Here is a 23,349-nt window from a genome sequence, read left to right on the forward strand (position 1 = left end):
TACACCGTTTATGGTTACATCTTTTAGGTATTTCGAGTTAGGGTTCGATGACGAAATGCACATTGTCTTTTGTGAGCCATTAACGACACTGTTGTTTTGAGGTGGGGTAAGTTTACATGATTCTACTGTGTGTCCGAACCGGTGACATTGCAGACATTTTATAAGTGGTTTCGGGCATTTCATGTAAGGGTGACCCTTTTCCTTACAATTGAAGCATACGGGTTCCCTTTGGAAGTTATTTTGTCTATTATTGGGCCTAAAACCGGAGGTTTTTATGTTTGACTCAATATTGACTCTAGACCTGTAATTGGTTCGTTCATTTGTATATAGGGAAGGGCTTTCCTTGTTACTCATTAGAAACTGCAATAGTTGGTCTGGTTGGGAGCATCGTAACGTTAATGCGCTGGATTTGGTGGTTTTATCGGTTAAGCCGTGTATAATGCAATCAACTGCTCGTTTACCCTCAATTTCACATTGATTAAGTAAGGCAAGTTTTTCGTAAAAGTAAACTTCAATTGGTTCTCCTAGCCTACTCTTACGCTTTAGCATTTCCTCCAAGGACTGGCCATAGTTTTGTTCGCACGGGAAAGCATCCAGTAACTTTTTCTGCCATTCACTCCAAGTAAAAAGTATAGTATTTTGACTTTCGTACCACATTTTGGCCAGTCCTTGTAGTTTCTGCATAGCGAAATGTATCACAGTTTTATCGTCCCAGCCGTAAACTGTCGCACACTCATTCACCTTCTTTAACCATGTGTCGATTCGTTGGTTCTTTGTAGATGGATCAAAATCAGGTAAAATGTTTTTATTATTTATGTTATGTGTGTGTGGCGCGGTTGACGGCTGGGTCTCGTGACGTAACAAATTAAGTATATTAACTACATCGTTTACAGAAACAGATTCAGTACCTTTAGTGGTCTTTTGTTGCGTGGAGATGTTCACACCGCTAGTATTTTCCTCCTGCGGTCCCGCGTGTTCCCCTGCAGGCACCTTGCTGCACTGCGGATCGACCATTTGTTTAGGAGGCTCGTTGAGTCGAGTGTCCTCCCTGGCGTTGCTGTACTCCCGTAGTTCGCTCCTACGACGACGCACCCGGTCTTCGAGTGCGTTCAATCGCAACCGCTCACGTTCCAGCTCGCGTTCTTGTTCACGCAAGCTTAGGCGACTTCGACTTCGCCTACCTCGCATACTGCGGCTGCTACTTTGGCTGTGGCTGCGGCTTCGGCCACGTCGATGTCGACGCCGCCGGCTGCTGCGGCTACGGCTTCGGCTCCGACGGCTACGGCTTCTACTTCGTCTGGGCTCGCCTTCTACCTGCCGCCGCGTTCCACATCGTTCGGGCGTGGCTAGGTCACGTAGCTGACCGTCCATTTTGCCAACTCAAACAAAAGAAAATAAAGAGTATTAGAACAAAATATTATTGTTTCATTTTAAAATAAATTGAGTTAAGTTGTAAATATGAGCAGTGATTTGGTAAACTAAATATTTTTATGTAAAATTGTAAGCATGCTAAAGAAATACGGTACTTAAAATACTTAAAATTGAATCCTGTAGTAAAGAATATAAAAAGTGTCATATCTCAGAAACGGTAAGAGATAGGTGAAAAATAACGAAAATTTTGACCCCTTTTGATATCCTCTATGTACTTGTGTTCTATCACATGTTGTATAAATATTTCGCATTATCCCAAAATTGTACTTTTCTATTATAAGCATGTCGTCTATGTATAACACTAGTATCTATCATCAGGCGTTGGTGCGCTGTATACATTAACTTTATGTATGTTTCAACTGGGCATCGATGGTGTAGCCCTGTTCACATAATGCAAAACGTACTGGTCTTCCAAATTAAGGTTGATCATCTGAGTGATCGCTATCAAGGAGTAGCCCTAACCACGAAAATCACAGGATAGTCCATTTCTATCAAAATCTATAATTTGTCCCTAGATTATAATAGTCATTCCACATTCCCCATCAACCAGCAATGCCGACCATACCAGAGAGTAGCCCTGGTCGAATGGAGGCATGCCACGTGACCAGGAAGTACAAACACCACCATAACCAAGGCAACTTTTATTGAATTTACTTTGTAAACGCACCAATGCCGATAATAAAAATTATTAACGTAATATTAAGGTATAAAACAAAGTCAGGTACTTACGGTTTCGCAGGTTAAACACCACTTCTGAATTTTAATAAAACTCAGTTCACCAATGCACTTAATTTATTTATTTTAATGAAACTCAGTTATCCAATCCAATTCACTTATATAATTTATGTCTAGGCACAATTGGGCAGAACCTTCGGTGGCAACTGCTCAAACACGACTGGGCGGGAAGTCAACTGCGCGAGCGCTTATATAGGCTGACAGCGTATTGCCATATTTCTCTTCCATCATTTGAATTTAAAATATTAAACAAAACAAATTAAACAATTTAAATCTACTTTTATAATCAACACCTAACACCAGGAGCCACTTTCTGACGGATTTTGGGTGAAAAATTGACAATATTTCACGAATATTCAAGTTTGCAGGTGGAACCTGAAGAGATTCAGCTGCAAATGATAGTTCATATGAAAGGTATTATTAAAACCTAGAAACGGTTTACAGCAATTTCAGATTAAATGACTTTTGGTGATTATTCAAGGTGAAAACCAAAAAATAAAACTTAGCAGCCCAAGATTAACATTTTGTATGGCGGCACCAAGATGCTATAGACCTGCCCGCATCTCACCTGGTTTATTATGTGTGTTGTGTCATTAGAAAACACTGACAGAAGTTTCATCAACATTGAAACGGTATAGCAGGTGTCCAGGAGCCACTTTCTGACAGATTTTGGGTGAAAAATTGACAATATTTCACGAATATTCAAGTTTGCAGGTGGAACCTGAAGAGATTCAGCTGCAAATGATAGTTCATATGAAAGATATTATTATTACCTAGAAACGGTTTTCAGCAATTTCAGACTAAATGACTTTTGGTGAATATTCAAGGTGAAAACCAAAAAATAAAACTTAGCAGCCCAAGATTAACATTTTGTATGGGGGCACCAAGATGCTATAGACCTGCCCGCATCTCACCTGGTTTATTATGTGTGTTGTGTCATTAGAAAACACTGACAGAAGTTTCATCAACATTGAAACGGGATAGCAGGTGTCCAGGAGCCACTTTCTGACGGATTTTGGGTGAAAAATTGACAATATTTCACGAATATTCAAGTTTGCAGGTGGAACCTGAAGAGATTCAGCTGCAAATGATAGTTCATATGAAAGGTATTATTAAAACCTAGAAACGGTTTACAGCAATTTCAGATTAAATGACTTTTGGTGATTATTCAAGGTGAAAACCAAAAAATAAAACTTAGCAGCCCAAGATTAACATTTTGTATGGCGGCACCAAGATGCTATAGACCTGCCCGCATCTCACCTGGTTTATTATGTGTGTTGTGTCATTAGAAAACACTGACAGAAGTTTCATCAACATTGAAACGGGTTAGCAGGTGTCCAGAAGCCACTTTCTGACGGATTTTGGGTGAAAAATTGACAATATTTCACGAATATTCAAGTTTGCAGGTGGAACCTGAAGAGATTCAGCTGCAAATGATAGTTCATATAAAAGGTATTATTAATACCTAGAAACGGTTTTCAGCCATTTCTGACTAAATGACTTTTGGTGAATATTCAAGGTGAAAACCAAAAAATAAAACTTAGCAGCCCAAGATTAACATTTTGTATGGGGGCACCAAGATGCTATAGACCTGCCCGCATCTCACCTGGTTTATTATGTGTGTTGTGTCATTAGAAAATACTGACAGAAGTTTCATCAACATTGAAACGGGATAGCAGGTGTCCAGGAGCCACTTTCTGACGGATTTTGGGTGAAAAATTTACAATATTTCAAGAATGTTCCAGTTTGCAGGTGGAGCCTGAACAGGTACAGCTGCAAATGATAGTTCATATGAAAGGTATTATTAAAACATAGAAACGATTTTCAGCATATTCAGAATAAATGACTTTTGGTGACTCTTCAAGGTGAAAATCAAAAAATAAAACTTAGCAGCCCAAGATTAACATTTTGTATGGGGGCACCAAGATGCTATAGACCTGCCCGCATCTAACCTGGTTTATTATGTGTGTTGTGTCATTAGAAAACACTGACAGAAGTTTCATCAACATTGAAACGGGATAGCAGGTGTCCAGGAGCCACTTTCTGACGGATTATGGGTGAATAATTGACAATATTTCACGAATATTCAAGTTTGCAGGTGGAACCTGAAGAGATTCAGCTGCAAATGATAGTTCATATGAAAGGTATTATTAATACCTAGAAATGATTTTCAGCAATTTCAGATTAAATGACTTTTGGTGAAAATTCAAGATGAAAACCAAAAAATAAAACTTAGCAGCCCAAGATTAACATTTTGTATGGCGGCACCAAGATGCTATAGACCTGCCCGCATCTCACCTGGTTTATTATGTGTGTTGTGTCATTAGAAAACACTGACAGAAGTTTCATCAACATTAAAACGGGATAGCAGGTGTCCAGGAGCCACTTTCTGACGGATTTTGGGTGAAAAATTTACAATATTTCAAGAATGTTCCAGTTTGCAGGTGGAGCCTGAACAGGTACAGCTGCAAATGATAGTTCATATGAAAGGTATTATTAATACCTAGAAACGGTTTTCAGCATATTCAGAATAAATGACTTTTGGTGACTCTTCAAGGTGAAAATCAAAAAATAAAACTTAGCAGCCCAAGATTAACATTTTGTATGGGGGCACCAAGATGCTATAGACCTGCCCGCATCTCACCTGGTTTATTATGTTTGTTGTGTCATTTGAAAACACTGACAGAAGTTTCATCAACATTGAAACGGTATAGCAGGTGTCCAGGAGCCATTTTCTGACGGATTTTGGGTAAAAAATTCACAATATTTCACCTTGAATATTCACCAAAAGTCATTTAATCTGAAATTGCTGAAAACTATTTCTAGGTATTAATAATATGCTGAAAACCGTTTCTATGTATTAATAATACCTTTCATATGAACTATCATTTGCAGCTGTAACTGTTCAGGCTCCACCTGCAAACTGGAACATTCTTGAAATATTGTAAATTTTTCACCCAAAATCCGTCAGAAAGTGGCTCCTGGACACCTGCTATCCCTTTTCAATGTTGATGATACTTCTGTCAGTGTTTTCTTATGACACAACACACTTAAAAAATTAGGTGAGATGCGGGCAGGTCTATAGCATCTTGGTGCCCCCATACAAAATGTTAATCTTGGGCTGCTAAGTTTTATTTTTTGGTTTTCACCTTGAATATTCACCAAAAGTCATTTAGTCAGAAATGGCTGAAAACCGTTTCTAGGTATTAATAATACCTTTCATATGAACTATCATTTGCAGCTGAATCTCTTCAGGTTCCACCTGCAAACTTGAATATTCGTGAAATATTGTCAATTTTTCACCCAAAATCTGTCAGAAAGTGGCTCCTGGACACCTGCTATACCGTTTCAATGTTGATGAAACTTCTGTCGGTGTTTTCTAATGACACAACACACATAATAAACCAGGTGAGATGCGGGCAGGTCTATAGCATCTTGGTGCCCCCATACAAAATGTTAATCTTGGGCTGCTAAGTTTTATTTTTTGGTTTTCACCTTGAATATTCACCAAAAGTCATTTAGTCTGAAATTGCTGAAAATCGTTTCTAGGTATTAATAATACCTTTCATATGAACTATCATTTGCAGCTGAATCTCTTCAGGTTCCACCTGCAAACTTGAATATTCGTGAAATATTGTCAATTTTTCACCCAAAATCTGTCAGAAAGTGGCTCCTGGACACCTGCTATACCGTTTCAATGTTGATGAAACTTCTGTCAGTGTTTTCTAATGACACAACACACATAATAAACCAGGTGAGATGCGGGCAGGTCTATAGCATCTTGGTGCCGCCATACAAAATGTTAATCTTGGGCTGCTAAGTTTTATTTTTTGGTTTTCACCTTGAATATTCACCAAAAGTCATTTAATCTGAAATTGCTGTAAACCGTTTCTAGGTATTAATAATACCTTTCATATGAACTATCATTTGCAGCTGAATCTCTTCAGGTTCCACCTGCAAACTTGAATATTCGTGAAATATTGTCAATTTTTCACCCAAAATCCGTCAGAAAGTGGCTCCTGGACACCTGCTATCCCGTTTCAATGTTGATGAAACTTCTGTCAGTGTTTTCTAATGACACAACACACATAATAAACCAGGTGAGATGCGGGCAGGTCTATAGCATCTTGGTGCCCCCATACAAAATGTTAATCTTGGGCTGCTAAGTTTTATTTTTTGGTTTTCACCTTGAATATTCACCAAAAGTCATTTAGTCTGAAATTGCTGAAAATTGTTTCTAGGTATTAATAATACCTTTCATATGAACTATCATTTGCAGCTGAATCTCTTCAGGTTCCACCTGTAAACTTGAATATTCGTGAAATATTGTCAATTTTTCACCCATAATCCGTCAGAAAGTGGCTCCTGGACACCTGCTATACCGTTTCAATGTTGATGAAACTTCTGTCAGTGTTTTCTAATGACACAACACACATAATAAACCAGGTGAGATGCGGGCAGGTCTATAGCATCTTGGTGCCCCCATACAAAATGTTAATCTTGGGCTGCTAAGTTTTATTTTTTGGTTTTCACCTTGAATAATCACCAAAAGTCATTTAATCTGAAATTGCTGTAAACCGTTTCTAGGTTTTAATAATACCTTTCATATGAACTATCATTTGCAGCTGAATCTCTTCAGGTTCCACCTGCAAACTTGAATATTCGTGAAATATTGTCAATTTTTCACCCAAAATCCGTCAGAAAGTGGCTCCTGGACACCTGCTATCCCGTTTCAATGTTGATGAAACTTCTGTCAGTGTTTTCTAATGACACAACACACATAATAAACCAGGTGAGATGCGGGCAGGTCTATAGCATCTTGGTGCCCCCATACAAAATGTTAATCTTGGGCTGCTAAGTTTTATTTTTTGGTTTTCACCTTGAATATTCACCAAAAGTCATTTAGTCTGAAATTGCTGAAAACCGTTTCTAGGTAATAATAATATCTTTCATATGAACTATCATTTGCAGCTGAATCTCTTCAGGTTCCACCTGCAAACTTGAATATTCGTGAAATATTGTCAATTTTTCACCCAAAATCTGTCAGAAAGTGGCTCCTGGACACCTGCTATACCGTTTCAATGTTGATGAAACTTCTGTCGGTGTTTTCTAATGACACAACACACATAATAAACCAGGTGAGATGCGGGCAGGTCTATAGCATCTTGGTGCCGCCATACAAAATGTTAATCGTGGGCTGCTAAGTTTTATTTTTTGGTTTTCACCTTGAATATTCACCAAAAGTCATTTAATCTGAAATTGCTGAAAACCATTTCTAGGTATTAATAATACCTTTCATATGAACTATCATTTGCAGCTGAATCTCTTCAGGTTCCACCTGCAAACTTGAATATTCGTGAAATATTGTCAATTTTTCACCCAAAATCCGTCAGAAAGTGGCTCCTGGACACCTGCTATCCCGTTTCAATGTTGATGAAACTTCTGTCAGTGTTTTCTTATGACACAACACACATATTAAACCAGGTGAGATGCGGGCAGGTCTATAGCATCTTGGTGCCCCCATACAAAATGTTAATCTTGGGCTGCTAAGTTTTATTTTTTGGTTTTCACCTTGAATATTCACCAAAAGTCATTTAATCTGAAATTGCTGAAAACTATTTCTAGGTATTAATAATACCTTTCATATGAACTATCATTTGCAGCTGAATCTCTTCAGGTTCCACCTGCAAACTTGAATATTCGTGAAATATTGACAATTTTTCACCCAAAATCTGTCAGAAAGTGGCTCCTGGACACCTGCTGTACCGTTTCAATGTTGATGAAACTTCAGTCAGTGTTTTCTAATGACACAACACACATAATAAACCAGGTGAGATGCGGGCAGGTCTATAGCATCTTGGTGCCCCCATACAAAATATCCATTAACCAACAAGAGCGTCAGTAAGTAAACGTCGTATTTTTTAGAATTTATTTATTTTAGAACATATTTTAGTGTTTATATAAATACCTAGCATTATTATTCCAATGTTTTTGGGGCTTTTTACGTGTTTTAATTGATAAAGTATGCAATGACTGAAGTGACCATCTTAATTTGGTCGGGTATTCAAAGGCTGCTAACTTTAGGCTGCTAACTTCACGCAGGTAGAGAACTCAAGTAAATGACATACCTCTTAAAATCTGCAAGCTGAAGTGACAGTGGGCCGGCCATAAATATGCAGCTGCAAACTTAACACCCAAGACCGCAGTAAAAATATCTGTCTTTAAACAAATATCTGCCCCAGCCGGGAATCGAACCCGGCCTTCGGCATAGCAGTCAGGGTCACTAACCACCACACACATTCGGTTCGATTTAACAACCTTTACCAAGACCCTGTATGTGTGTGTATTGATCAGCATTTTTCTATACCCACCCGGTCTACTTACATACAGATTCCATTACTTACTGCAAAAAGGATGAAAGTATGTTGGGAGGTTTTTGTATGTAAATTACTTGCAAATTGGCAGAATTCGAGGGAGACTAATGTATCTCTTCTGAAAGTACTTGCGCGTATCGAGGCATTTTGTTCAGTCACTTTTGGAGATCTGCCGCCGCTACACGGGTTCGTTATCGACGTAGATAAACGTCACTTTATCGCGATTCCCCATAAATAAGGTGCTGTGATTGGTAGTACAGGCATTAAATGGTTTTTTCGGCGTAGATAAAGAACCCGTGAAGCGGCAACTGATTAGGTCCTACATTGAACATAACATAAATAACAAGACCTAGGTAATTATCACAGCTTTGTAAGAATCATTTTATTTCTATTTATTCGTTAGAGTGAAGACACACATTTTAATAGGTACATGAAAAATCTGACCAACAAATTATTAACTTTGTTAAAATGGAGACTCCTACACTTATTATTTTTAATTATATTTGTACCTACCTAGTAACCCAGAAGGGTGTACAACGAATTATAAAGAAACTGCAAGGGTTCCGTACTAGGCCGTACGGCTACAGAATCCCTAAAAACATATTCAATTAACAGAACTGAGAACTCATTACAAGAAGGATCATTTTTCATTACCACCGCGACCCGCAATAAGGAAAAAGCTTGAGCAACGTAGGGAGTGCCTGCAAGACGCATAACTCTTAATAACAAGCCTATTTGGGAGTGTGGCTATGACATTTTTAGTGACATGTTAAAATGAGTACGGTTTTTCCTGTCTGGTGTTAGATTAACAATGAACGAAAAAGATGGTGTATCTTTTATATATCAATAGTAGTATCTTCATTTTATTTAATGTAATATATTAGTGTATATATCTATACCCGTATAATTATTTTTGAATTAATAAGCCACCTGTCAGACATTGGTAAATACTTCCTAACTAATATTATAAATGCGAAAGTAACTGTGTCTGTCTGTCTGTCTGTCTGTCTGTCTGTCTGTTACTCTTTCACGCCAAAACTACTGAACGGATTTGAATGAAATTTGGTACACATATAGTATAGACCCTGGGAAAGAACATAGGGTACTTTTTATCCCGGAATTCCCACGGGAAAACTTTTTAAGGCGAAGCGAAGCTCGCGGGAACAGCTAGTTAGAAATAAACTCCTTATCAGACTACTCACGATACAGGCCTAGCCTAGTGTGAGGGTCACTGACACACTCATAGGAAAAACATCACCATTATTATTTCAATTATTTGTAAATTCTTAAGTTTTTTGATATGCTTTTTTTAAATACTATTTAATTTTAAGTTAAGTACAAATTTTAAGTTCCCAAAAGTTTTAAAATTTTGTTTTATGTTTTAGATGTTTAAATTTTATGTTTTCAAGTTTCTCAGCTTACATTTTTGATTTTAAGTATGGTGTCAATAAAGACTTTTTAATTTAATTAATTTTAATCTCATAGGAAAAGAGCACAAAAAACTGTTTTAGATTCAACCTAATGGCAGTCATTGTACCAATGAATAAAGTCATAAATATTCTAATCGAACTAATTCAAAATAAGAGCTCAGTGGTAGAAGTGGGGTGTTATTTGTCGAGGCGTTTCTTTTGCACAGACACTCCATCTAGTTCGCACTAAAATGTCTTTGTGGCTGGTAGCACATGTGACTTGGATGATAAATGAGTGTCGTTTTCACTGTAGACAGAGAACGATCCATGGTGAAATTAATTTGACTTCCTCAGACGATGTATGACTTCCACAAAAGGAACTTCTGTGAGTGACGTATCACCTGTTAATAACCTAATATAAATATGATACGTCACTCAAAGAAGTTCCAGAAGGCCTAGCACGGGGCGCAAGACGCGCACGTCAAGATAAGACAATAGTTTTCCGTCGCACTCGCTCCCAAAGTTGCGCAATGTAAGTAAGCTCGTCTCCAAACTTATGTCACGTCTTGGCGTGCGACTCCACCCCGTGCTACGCCAGCAGGACGGATTAATATTTCACTCCCCATATTTTCTATCCAGGTCGCGTAGCTCGCGGGACACCCTGTATAAGTGAGTATATCAGCTGAGTGGTCCATCCTTTACTCGGCAAGGTGAAGTTATGACTGCCTACCCCTCCAGGGACCTCAGAGGAGGCAAGCACTCCGCTCGGTTACGCGAGTGTGATAATATTATAATATTATAATAGTGTGATAATATTCTTATAGTATCGCTTTGTAAGTTACATGATGATAGATGCGCGTTTTAACGGACCTTCTATGTGCCAATTTCTCCATAGTCGGTTAGAGCATAACCAGGGAGTATAATAGTGGTTGACTTTTGACACATCTGTCATGAATTTTATATGGAGATGACGTTTAATTTATAAATCAATCCCTGTTAGTTAGATAACCGACTATGGAGAAATTGGCACAACCTATATTATGTTTGTATAGTTTAAACGTCTTACCTATTATGACAGTTTTACGACGAGATAATAAGCCCTCATGCAGTGAAACTATAGTGCCACAAACTTATCTGTTCCGGTGACAGCTCACGTAAATGTGTAATATTTCTTCATTCTATAAGATTTTAAGTTTGCCAGTAGTGGTAATTCGCTCTTGTGGTTTTAATTAACCCATCTAATCTATATTAATATACTTATAATTCATTAGTAAATAATGAGATATGGATCAATTTAGTTCGCTCTCACCGGAACAGATAAGTTTGTGGCACTGTACACTCAAGAGCTGTTTTTCATTGCTCGTGAGTGTGTAATGAAAACTTTTTCCAAGTGTTTCTCAATAAAAAAAACGAATAAATGAAATAAAAAATTGTTTTTCAAGCTAATTCCAATTTTGAGAACCAACCTCTAAATGTTAAGTACCTACCTATTAGTAGAATTTGAAAGTACCTAATTTAATTCTACCGAAACGGCCGGTTTTGATCCTTAAATAATCATTTTTTTTCATTCTCTGAGACTTCTTTTATAATTTTAATTTAGTAATTTAGCCACCATCTGCCGCATTATAATAATGAAAAGGAAAGGAATATTCGATAAGGACCACATTTCTTTCTTTTAAGGACACCTTTATATTTTCCAATAAAGACAGGTTTCTGATAGGCTTTTACATTTTGGATGACCGAATAGTGTAGTGGTTAGTGACCCTGACTGCTATGACGAAGGTCCCGTGTTCGAATTCCAGCGCTGAAATGTACCAATTAGCTCTTTGGAATTTACTATGCACTTACGGTGAAGGAAAGCATCGTGAGGAAACCTGTACTTACTCGTATAATCCGCAATGGACTAGCTTGGCGGGAAATGGTTCATGCTTGGGTATGCAGTTAAGACCTTTGGGATATGCACAAAGGTTCCATTCGAGAGGCCAGATGTTCGAATTCGGTACCTACAACCCCACAGAGAATAGCATAGAATAGAATAGAATATGGTCCTGTAATAAATGAATAGGTATTATTATTAATAACCTTCCCATCATGGAGGAGGCTCATAATTATGCTGCAGTATTTTATTAGGGGCCCTGTGTGCGTGCCTAGTCTTCTAGCAGCCACACTTAAAAGGAAATAAGTGTAAAGAAAGCAATCCATCATCTTAATCATTAATATCAGTCCCAAGGAACACCCCAAACATCAGTAATTACTATCATTAAAAAATATACGTACCTACTAACAAGATAAACTAATATAATAATGCAAAGTTTAATAAAAAAACGGCAAGTATTTTATGGCCGGCAGCGCACAGAAATTGCAGGCAATATTTAGAGCTGGAACTAATTAAATTCTTAACTCGACAATCGGTTTTATTTATATTTTAATGAAAGCCTATGCTTTATGTATGTGTGAAGTTTTCATGATAAACGGCACATACTGACTGGGTCATCCCCTTTTGGCTTTCTATACCACTTAATGTAACACGTTGTTGGCTGTGCTACTGCGATTTTTGTGTAGCGATATATTTTTGTAAAAGAAACATTTCATATTTTGAGTTTAATGCGATTTTTTTCGGGCGATTATATGAATAGCGCGACTCAAAAATCATGCGACAGACAGTTGCGCTACAAAAAATCACAGTGCGGACAGGCCCTAAAAGTAAGTAAGCATAAAAATAAAAAAAGTATGTTTGTATACCAATAAGGCCGCCATTTGTACCGTCTTTGTTGTACATTTCCTTGTGTAAATTTTGTTTGTGAGTGCAATAAAGAATTATCTATCAGATATCTAGACATTAAAATTTGTTTGTAAGTAAGTACTTATTTATACGAGTTTGAGTTAAATTCTACAGAGCCTCCACAACATTGTTTCAGTAGATCCGGAATCGCGACGTCAAAGGCTTTTCAGAGTATAATATTATTATTATGAAGCGCATATTTAACGCCAACGCCAAGAGATTTGGTTGTGAATTAATTTATAGCGACATGCACTGACACACACAACGTAATTCAATGCACACGACATTATTGTTCATAGAGTATATGTTATTGTTCATCTCTTGTTTACAGTGCCACAAACTTATCTGTTCCGGTGAGAGCGAACTAAATTGATCCATATCTCATTATTTACTAATGAATAATATATTGATATAGATTAGATGGGTTTATTGAAACCACAAGAGCGAATTACCACTACTGGCAAACTTAAAATCTTATAGAATGAAGAAATATTGCAGATTTACGCGAGCTGTCACCGGAACAGATAAGTTTGTGGCACTGTACGGTTGAATACAACAGAATATAGGATTTAAATTTCCTTAGCGATCGATTCGGTAGTATTCTCATGAGCCGTTATAAAATGTCATTGCTAGCTTTTTTCCGTATAGGAGTAACTTGGTGCTATTGGCACTGGAAAATTTGTATTGCTCTTGAGAGTATTACAAATATTACAATAATATTGTAAATGCTTTTCCACCAGATATGTGCTATGCTAAGTTGTTGTGGAAGCGTTTGATATCCACCAATCATATTAATTCCTCCACACAGCATAGCATACTGGTAAAGAACTGATGTTTCTATCATCATCCATTACCATCTTACGGCACCCAGTTTTCGCTCGGATTATCAATAAAAAATAAAATAGGCGGACTTATTGCCGACCGCGATTCCTGAGTGCCCTCACGTTTTACAATTTGCAATAAGCTATCCTGTCTTTGAAACTGGGTATAGTAGGACACGGGCACTTTCACAAGCAAGCAGACAAATCTCACCCTTATGGCAACAAATTCCAAAGAGTAATTTTCCAAATTTATTACAATTCGATACACATTACTTTACCTACGTTCTTGTGCATTTGTCTAAGACAATTTTATTATTTCCTGTGTACCTACTCAAGCTGTAAATGGGCTTGTTATTTTTAGCCAACATTTAAATGTATCTGAGTGTACCCCATTGATCTTGGATACAATGGGTCGGGCTCAGAAGACTTATATAGAAGTTTATTACACTTATTTTATTATTGGTATTGACGGCGTCAGCAATACCGATGAAGTGGACGCACTTGTGTGAATTTCTATACAAAGAACACTGAATGCGAAGCTTCCGTTACGTTAGTTACGTACAATGCCGAAAAATGTAAGGTTGAGATTGTTTCCTTTTCAGTCAAGTTTTACCACTACCGACTGAAAAGTAAACAATCTCTGTGCCTGCGTTGACAAAATAGGACAATATAAATAGGCTCAGAAACGCAGAACTTATTTCTGACAAATCAAATAGGCTTTGTGATAAATGACATGACTTTGTACAAGACAAGTGCCTACTACTCCCGCTAGGAGGGAAAATATCAATCAATCCTATAAGGTAGGCGTGTATGTTGTTTTTTTACGGAAATTCGTGTCTTTGTAACTATGTATATACAAACGACTTTTACGAATAGTATTTATTTTAAATTTTATGGTTAAGTGTCAAGAAAATATAAAATACATTAGTAAAATCGAACGAACGAAAATTGTAGGCTGTATTAAATTAGTATTGTTATTGTACCTGTAACTTTGTGTATTGTAGACGACCGAATGGCGTAGTGGTTAGTGACCTGACTACTGAGCCGATGGTCCCGGGTTCGATTCCCGGCTGGGGCAGATATTTGTTTAAACACAGATATTTGTTCTCGGGTCTTGGATGTGCCCGTAAAATGGCAATAGGCCCGCCCCCTATTACATTGGGACTAACATAACACTCTGGCGAAAAGTGGGTGCAGCAATGCACCTCTGCCTACCCCGCAAGGGAGTACATTAGTACAAGGCGTGAGTGCGTGTGTGTACCTGTAACTTAATAGCTCGTAAGTAACTCTTTTATCCACCAACAAAGGTTGGCTGGAAGAAATTGCTTTTTGGCAATAAGCCCGCCATTGTATGCTTTCACTGTGTTTTTCAATTGTTATGTATCTATATTTCTGTGTACAATAAAGTGTTAAAATAAATAAATAAAATCTACGCTCAGTGGCTTATAGTTAAGTATAATTTTATTTCCCTACATTTTCTATCCACGTGATTTTGTTGCATGAATTAATTTACCTAGTTAGCTAGTGGGGTCTGAGACGTTCCTCTTGTACTGACACTCCATCTAGTTTGTATTAAAACATCGTAGGACAGCAAAGCCAAAAAATGTAATTTCACTCAAAGACATAAGATGGGTCTGATTGCATGACGCAGCCTATTCGATAGTTTTTCGTCAAGCTCCAAAAAACCTTCAATATCAACTCTTTTACTAAACTAAACTACGGAACCCTAAAAAGGGGCGAACGTGTCACCAGTCGTTAGTTCGCCAAAGAGACTGGATGCTTGTGACAAACGGCCCGTATATATTATTATTTGTCCGACATCATTGTCCTTACGTTGCGTGTTTACGGAGAATATAACTAGGTACTTTAGGTCTTTACTTTACCCTTTTAGCATTCACTTCAGTAGTAGACGACCGAATGGCGTAGTGGTTAGTGACCTGACTACTGAGCCGATGGTCCCGGGTTCAATTCCCGGCTAGGGCAGATATTTGTTTAAACACAGATATTTGTTCTCGGGTCTTGGATGTGCCCGTAAAATGGCAATAGGCCCGCCCCCTATTACATTGGGACTAACATAACACTCTGGCGAAAAGTGGGTGCAGCAATGCACCTCTGCCTACCCCGCAAGGGAGTACTGTAGTACAAGGCGTGAGTGCGTGTTTTTTTTTTTTTTTTTTTTTCAGTAGTAGAAATTGCCCTTTCACAAAAGATGTCCTTTGATTTAAGTATTACTAGGTTTTCGCGCGAGTTTCGCTTCATCTCTACGCAAACGGCCTACAAAAACTCGGTAAGATATAGTATGTAAATCAAAAGACAGAAAAATCGGGACTCGACCGATTTTTTGTAGGACAGATTATGTGTCGTGTGCGGGCACCCACAACCATGGAGCTCCATTCCGGAGGTTCGGGGATAAATCTACCCTAACATATCCGCTTCAAATCTCAAATTTAACGTCAAACTCCCAAGTAAAGCTAAAGAAGTAGGTAAAGTTTAAGAAGTACCTACTTATGTCTCTTGAGCTAGAGTCTTGCTCCTGTCCTTTCAATCGGAAATCCATCGAGACTCTTTTCAAAATGGCGGCCACCTCAACGGGTTGCTGACGTGACTACCCGCATTGCTCGTTGCCCAATGAATGGCCGGCGACAGATGGATAGTAGTGTTGCCACTTGATTGTCCAATAACCTATCGATATCTTCTTCACATGCCTGAATGCATGGTGCATATACTCGTAATATCGTTGGTGGGCTGTCATTATGGCCATCGAAAAATCCTTTCACCCAAAGGTTGTCTGGAACCGCCATTTGTAGATATTACTGGTGTGTTAGATTAAGTTTTTGTAATTTTGTCCATGTTTTTTGTGTACCAATAAAGAATATTTTATCTTATCTTATCTGAATAATAATGTGTGCATACATCTCACACATGGCCATCCGACCTAGGTAGCTTTGATATGGGTATCAGACAACATAGGAACATAAGATAACAAGAACTGAGAAAAAATATCTGCCCTGGCCGATAGAATTCATGCAAAGTATTGTATAGTTTACATACTTATGAATAGCTATAGCTACTATCGGTAGGCCTGTCGATATACTGGTGCCGATAAATCGATAGTTCGTCCGATCGGTTTTGCGGCAACACTACACTGCAGTTCGGATTAATCGGACGTTTCCTGGTCTGCAGCGGTTAGTATACTGAGTAATAGGCCGAACTGAAGGGCTTAGCGGATAGGTAAGGTCAGTTTCATTCATACGCTTTTGTACCCATTGAGTAAAACCCTAGTCAGTGTTATTCCATGTTTGTAACTCATCAAACTAAGCAATTGACAAAACTTAAATGAATGGATAGGTGGTTGAGTGAATAAATTTGTGGTGGCCGAATTACCAGCGCTGTATGTTTTTATACAGCACATACAGAGTAAGAGCCATTTTGCTGTTGCACAATAATACATATACCTTTATTATGGTATTGTTTTTATTATGTTATTGTTATATGCTACCTTACTGTTTTGTATGTTATATTCTTGTTTTAAACTATAACTATACCTATTGATGTTGTTTTGTATTTGTGATGTGTATGTTGTGAGTAATTAAATGATGTTAGGTCTGTGGTTTGACCAAATATAAAAGTGAAGCTACCACCGCTCCTAACTGTACAAAGTTGCGGATTCATTTTGTAGAGTTTCAATTTCAGTCTGCCATTATTTCAATAAGAACATTTGATATGAATATAATACAGTGAATGAGACACGGGTGTACGGGCCTGCCCGAGGTCGGTCGCTTGGAACTGACAGTTCATTTAGTTTCTAGCTTGAAATTTGCTACCTTGGTTCTTGGGTGTATCTTTGACTATGTATCTAGATCTACCCTTGGGTATCTATCTAGATAGAGATTGAAAATGTGTGATTAATTGGTTATTGCAAGCGGAAACACGGTAATTCTGGGAAACTGAAAGCTTTGAAAATATGTACTTACTCACGTATTTTTTTAAATTAAAGTACAAATTTTAATGTTCCCTCTTTATAAGAGTGCATTCATTAGGGTTTATAAAGAGGGAACATTAAAATTTGTACCTACTTAATACTTTTTTACGTAAGTACATATTTTCAGCGAGCAATAAAAACGTTCCAGTATCATGGCACCAAAATAACCTACTCCTAATTGGAAAAGACTTAATATTAATAATAACTAAATAGTTAATACATATTAAATACATTCGACAGTATTGTGTTTAAATTGAACAGATACGGTTCATAACGTATATTACCTCCCCGGCTGTAGCACTGATAAATGCCACCCCCCTCACCTTAGCAGGAAGTGTGCGTCATGAATATCTTAATAAGCTGAATAGAGTGATTTGTTACAGAAACATGTCCCGTGAGGGAACGAGAATATTAACACTTTCACGGACTTTCTGCCAGTTCCATACCTGAGGAAGTTATACAGGGTGAGTCTTTCGTAGGTGCATATCCGGGAGTATGTTACAGAGCTCTTCATTCTGAACAACTTTCGTTATAATGACCTTGGAATTTTACGGAAAAAAATATGTAGGTACTCCCCATACACAGTGTCACGTAAATAACCAATTTTTGTATAGGGAAGCATCTTTTTTTTTCGTTATATCCCAAGGTCATTCAGAATTAAGAGCTCTGTAACATACTTCCGGATATGCACCTACGAAAGACTGGCCCTATATTAAGTAGAACGTGATTAGGTATGTAAAGCGGTGATTACTAGACTTATTTCCAGTTTCTCACTTGAATAAATAGAACTGAAATTATACTCACGAGCAAAGAAACAGTTCGGTTCGACTAACAAAATGCTGACACCTAATGTCCCCAAATTTTTAAAACATTTAATAGGAATTTTTAAAAAAATATTAACGTTTTTAGTTGGTAAGTAATATTCTGATGAACCGTTAAATGAAGGCGTAATTTTTTCGTTTAGGTGTAATTTGGTGCTTTTCTCACGACTGTGTGTACTTTGACAATTCTTATTAGTAAATGACATTCGATGATGTTAGTTACATTAAAAACACGTTGTTGAATATTTTTTATTTTGGATGTGGGATGTATCTGAGTTAGGGATCCCACATGAGCCGTTCCAAAGATTAAAATGGAAATTTTATACAAAATATAAAAAATGGAAACGAGTGGGCGTCTCGCCAAATCGAACTGATTGATATTATAAGCCAAAAAGACTAATACATTAACAAGTTACAGCTAAATAAGGTTACAAAAAAGTTGAAATTATTGCTCAAAACTATTTCTTCTAGACAACCTTTGGATGGACTGAAGGATTGAGATTTGGCGCAGGATACTTATTAAAAGTATTACACTTTTCAAGTAAAAAAAATTATTTTTTGCAAACATTATTCGTTCATAGCTATTTTTTATACATGAATGACTCACTTGATCGTATTTCACGCGACACATTCCAGACAATATCCCCAAAGAGAATTCTTTTATTAAAACTCTAATACGAGGAATATGTAAAAATAAAATACAAAGCGAATAAAACATTATGAAAATTGATACGTCCCAAACGGGAGATAAATCATCATATTTTGGTACTGAAGTTCATGAAAATATCAAAAACACAGTCGTCACCGATGATTTATCTTCGTCTGCACTTTTTGCATATTCTGCAAAAATATGCCATCTGTTCGCGTTAGACAGGGCTCGAATCACAAAAATATTAGTTTTATTAGCTTTCTTCTTCTTGTCTCTAGAGACGTATAATAATATGACTGTCATCTTGGTCTTCAATATTTGCGATCGATACTGTTTGGTTAGAAATACATTTTTGACTCAAATGTAGTTAGCATTGTGTAACTTGGGTCATGGCGATAATAAATAAAAAAACATAATATATATAACTTTTACGGATAATATTTTTACTTTAAGGTTGACTTGCACAACAAAGTAAATCAAAATTAAATCTATGACCTCTCGCTCTGACGTAATACTGTCAGAGCAAGAGACAAACTATTTAAGGGCAGATTTTTCAATGGTCTGATAAATGTTATCTGAGGAATAAAATTGTTGCTGTCACTGTCTAATACGAATATTCTACTATTAAAAAATCAGCCCTAATTTTGATTAACTTTGTTGTGCAAGACACCCTAATCACAATAGTTATAGTATATACGTGACAGTAGCGAAGGAAAATATTTGACATTGAAATGACTTGTGAGTCCTGAATATACAATAAAATGTACTTATAACAAAAGTCATAAAATATAATGTTAATATGATTTCCTTTTATATTGCACTTTAATCAACTTTAATGGTACAAATAAAGAGTATTGTATTGTATTGTAATCATAATAGTAGCGATTCACATTATAGGAAGATTCAATGATGAGGATAATAAAATTATCAGCAGTAAAATTAAATTTATTGCAACAAGAATTGCATTTGTTTTTTATAATATTGTACTTATCCACGTGGATCCTGCTAACGTCTTCTGAATCACCCTGTATATTGTAAATTGGTAGCAATTCTGCAGGACCACAATTTTTTACCCTAATTTAAAATTTGTGTCTAATTTAGTGCCAATTTCTCCATAGTCGGTTATCTAACCGACAGGGATTTATTTATAAATTAAACGTCACCTCCATATAAAATTCATGACAGATGTGTCAAAAGTTAACCACTACTCCCTGGTTATGCTCTAACCGAGAATGGAGAAATTGGCACTTAATCTCTATACAATTAGAGCTAAACAAACCAACATCATTCAATGATAGGAAACAAACAAAGTGTCCTTATCCATACAAACAAAAAAAAAACAACATTGAGTACACTGTCAACTGTGCAATTTTAAACCCTCTTGAACAAATCAGAACAACTTATAAGAGACATTTAGCTGTTGAATAACATGCTCTATCACTACCGCATATGGTAGCGATTGCAATAGAAGCTTTGTATGCTACAATCACTGGCAAAATTGTCTTCTTCCGTCCTTATGTAAGCTGGAGTGGACAGATGTCTGGGGGGTTACTTTAGATATACAAACGGACCAACGAGACTGGGGTCATTATACAGGATGTTGAAAAAAGGCTATGTACAAACAAAGTTTCTATGGAAAATGTTTTTTTTTTCGCGAATTTTGAAATTCTGATTGCAGTTTCGGGCTTAGATATACCTAGTACGCGTGCTGCACATGTAGGTTTCGGCTTAGTATATTTATATTTGATTATTTATTTTTTTATTCTTTACTTATAACTACTGACATGTATATTCTTTTAAAAAAATTTATTCTGGACATTTTATTATTGTATAATTTACCATTGACGTACGTAATTTACGATTGAGTATTTCATTTTAATTTAGGTATGACTTAATTTTTTATATTATTATTATTTTATTTATTTTTTTCCCTGACATGTAATGAATATTATGAATAATAAATACAATACAATACAATAGTATACCCTTTTTGCAACACCCTGTAGAAATAAAAAGTAACAAACGGGAGTTTTTGATACAAACGCCACGTTTAATGCAACAAAATAGAGTCATGGTTAGCTCCTTAACTTCATTATCCGTAAGTTTCGTGGTTATTTGTTAATTTATCAATATTACGACGACCGAATGGCGTAGTGGTTAGTGACCTGACTACTGAGCCGATGGTCCCGGGTTCGATTCCCGGCCGGGGTAGATATTTGTTTAAACACAGATATTTGTTCTCGGGTCTTGGATGTGCCCGTAAAATGGCAATAGGCCCGCCCCCTATTACATTGGGACTAACATAACACTCTGGCGAAAAGTGGGTGCAGCAATGCACCTCTGCCTACCCCGCAAGGGGGTACATTAGTACAAGGCGTGAGTGCGTGCGTGTATCAATATTATTTTATAGCACAGTCATCATACCCTGCCACTGCTGCCATTACGTCCCCACTGCTGGGGCACGGGTCTCCTTCCAATGAAGGAAGGGTTTAGGCCTAGTCCACCACGCTGGCCTAGTGCGGGTTGGTGGACCCCAACACAAGCAAGCTTGTGCTGAGAGAGTGTCGGGTAAGTGGGCAACCCGACTGTCAGATGTTTTCAAGCCGCCCGAAGGCCGAATGTAATTGTGTACAATCAGTTCCACTAGCCTAGCATCGCTTCTAAACTTAGTTTTTGTAAGTTAGAGTGAACCCAGGGCAACTTAGAAAATGACTTATTAATGCTTACCGACGTGTTTGCTGCACTTCAGATGTCGCTGCTTTTTTCTGGAAAGAAAATAAAAATAAATACTTAGTAATTTGTTATTGAGGAATACCCAACAGATTAACATAATGATTAAGTATAGGTTTTATATCTCAGTTTATTTATTTTATTTTAAAGCATCATAAAACAGGTAAGACACAATACATTTCTTAGTAAATATATTATTTAACAAACAATGTAGTGACTAAGCCTTAAGGATATGATGACAGCATACCATACGTTATTTTATTAAAGAAAAACCCCCTTATTCATAAAGAAGTTAGTAAACGCTTTAGCTATTGAACTGTTTTGCCCCTCTTTGCCAAAGAACAAATTGTTCTCTTTCAGAGAGTGACAGAACAGTTCAATAGCTAACTTTTTTATGAATAAGGGGGTTAGTCCTAGCTAATTTATTTTTTCTAAATACCTATACGAGTATATTGAAAAAATTAATTGGAAAGGAGATTTAAAGCTATCTTATATTTTTTCTTAGTATTTCGGAAGCGAAGCTCGCGAGCAACAGCTAGTTATTAGATTATTATGTTTCAAACAACGGTGCTCTTGGCAGGTAGTAGATTAACTTTTTACATGAGTGCACAAAGTTTTCAGTCTCGCCAACATGTAATTACGTGAATAGCTTATGGGAAATATTGCTTAGGTTACTTCTTTACCGTGATATAATATTATAACCTAAATAACTTAAAAACCCCCGAAATCCTAGTAGGTACACTAAAAGTCGCCTAACTCTTGAAAGGCTAAGCCGATTTTGGTGATATGTGGCTAAAACATTCCGGTTAACATTTATTTATTTTTTCTTTCATTGAAAATGAAAAAAAAACGTATATTTGCCTACATAGTTTAGAAATGGGTTTCTGGCTCCCAAACTAGGATACCCTGTGCTATGGGTAGCCAGGTACAACATCCAGAATTGACTATCTAATTACAATCGTTGACTAAATGCTAGATCCATTTTCTACCAGCCAACCTGCTGGATTTTCAGGGAGCAAATTCTATGAGAGTGTGCTGAATGAGAGAATGCTTGATAGTGTACTTACATAAGTACTTCATTATTATCAACTCGTCATCTCCACATGTCCCCGAGATAGGGGTCTTGCTTTGACAGTCAGACAGACTGACAGCAAAGTGATCCTATAATGCTTCCGTTTTTGCAATCCTAAAAACATAAATTTTCCATCAAAGCCAAATATCAAATATTTAAATTGGTCCCTTTCAAGCGAGTAAATTCAACTTTTCCTAAAAGTCTCCTGAAGTCGACTTCAGAAAGAAAAACAAATCATTTAACTTTTATGTTAAATTCTAAAAAGTTATCTAAAGATATTTCAAACTTTTTTCCTCAAACCTATTTCGCGCCTCTTTATTTTCCATTTCATTCTTCCGTCGCATACTTAGACTAACAATATACGATAATGTGTCACATGCAAAAACAAAGAAAAATCTGTCCGCGGTTTGTTTGCTGCCAAAATAATTTCAACCTAATGTCAACCCTTGTACCAATAAATAAAGTCACAAATAGTCTAACCGAAATAATCCTAACTATCCTAACTAATATTATAAATGCGAAAGTAACTGTGTCTGTCTGTCT

The 23,349-nt window shown here is 36.9% G+C and overlaps 1 protein-coding gene across 1 annotated transcript in view; it reads right to left on the reverse strand.

Moving 5' to 3' along the window:
* Nucleotides 1-23,349, reverse strand: part of LOC105388735 (orexin/Hypocretin receptor type 1) — a 122,900-nt gene that overhangs the window by 65,526 nt on the left and 34,025 nt on the right. The window contains exon 2 of the mRNA XM_038109761.2: nucleotides 21,732-21,769. The gene's annotated coding sequence lies outside the window, so the exon portion shown is untranslated. The remainder of the gene's footprint in view (nucleotides 1-21,731; nucleotides 21,770-23,349) is intronic.

This window comes from Plutella xylostella, chromosome 20 (genome assembly GCF_932276165.1).
Source record: "Plutella xylostella chromosome 20, ilPluXylo3.1, whole genome shotgun sequence".
In the NCBI taxonomy this organism is placed as follows: domain Eukaryota; kingdom Metazoa; phylum Arthropoda; class Insecta; order Lepidoptera; family Plutellidae; genus Plutella; species Plutella xylostella.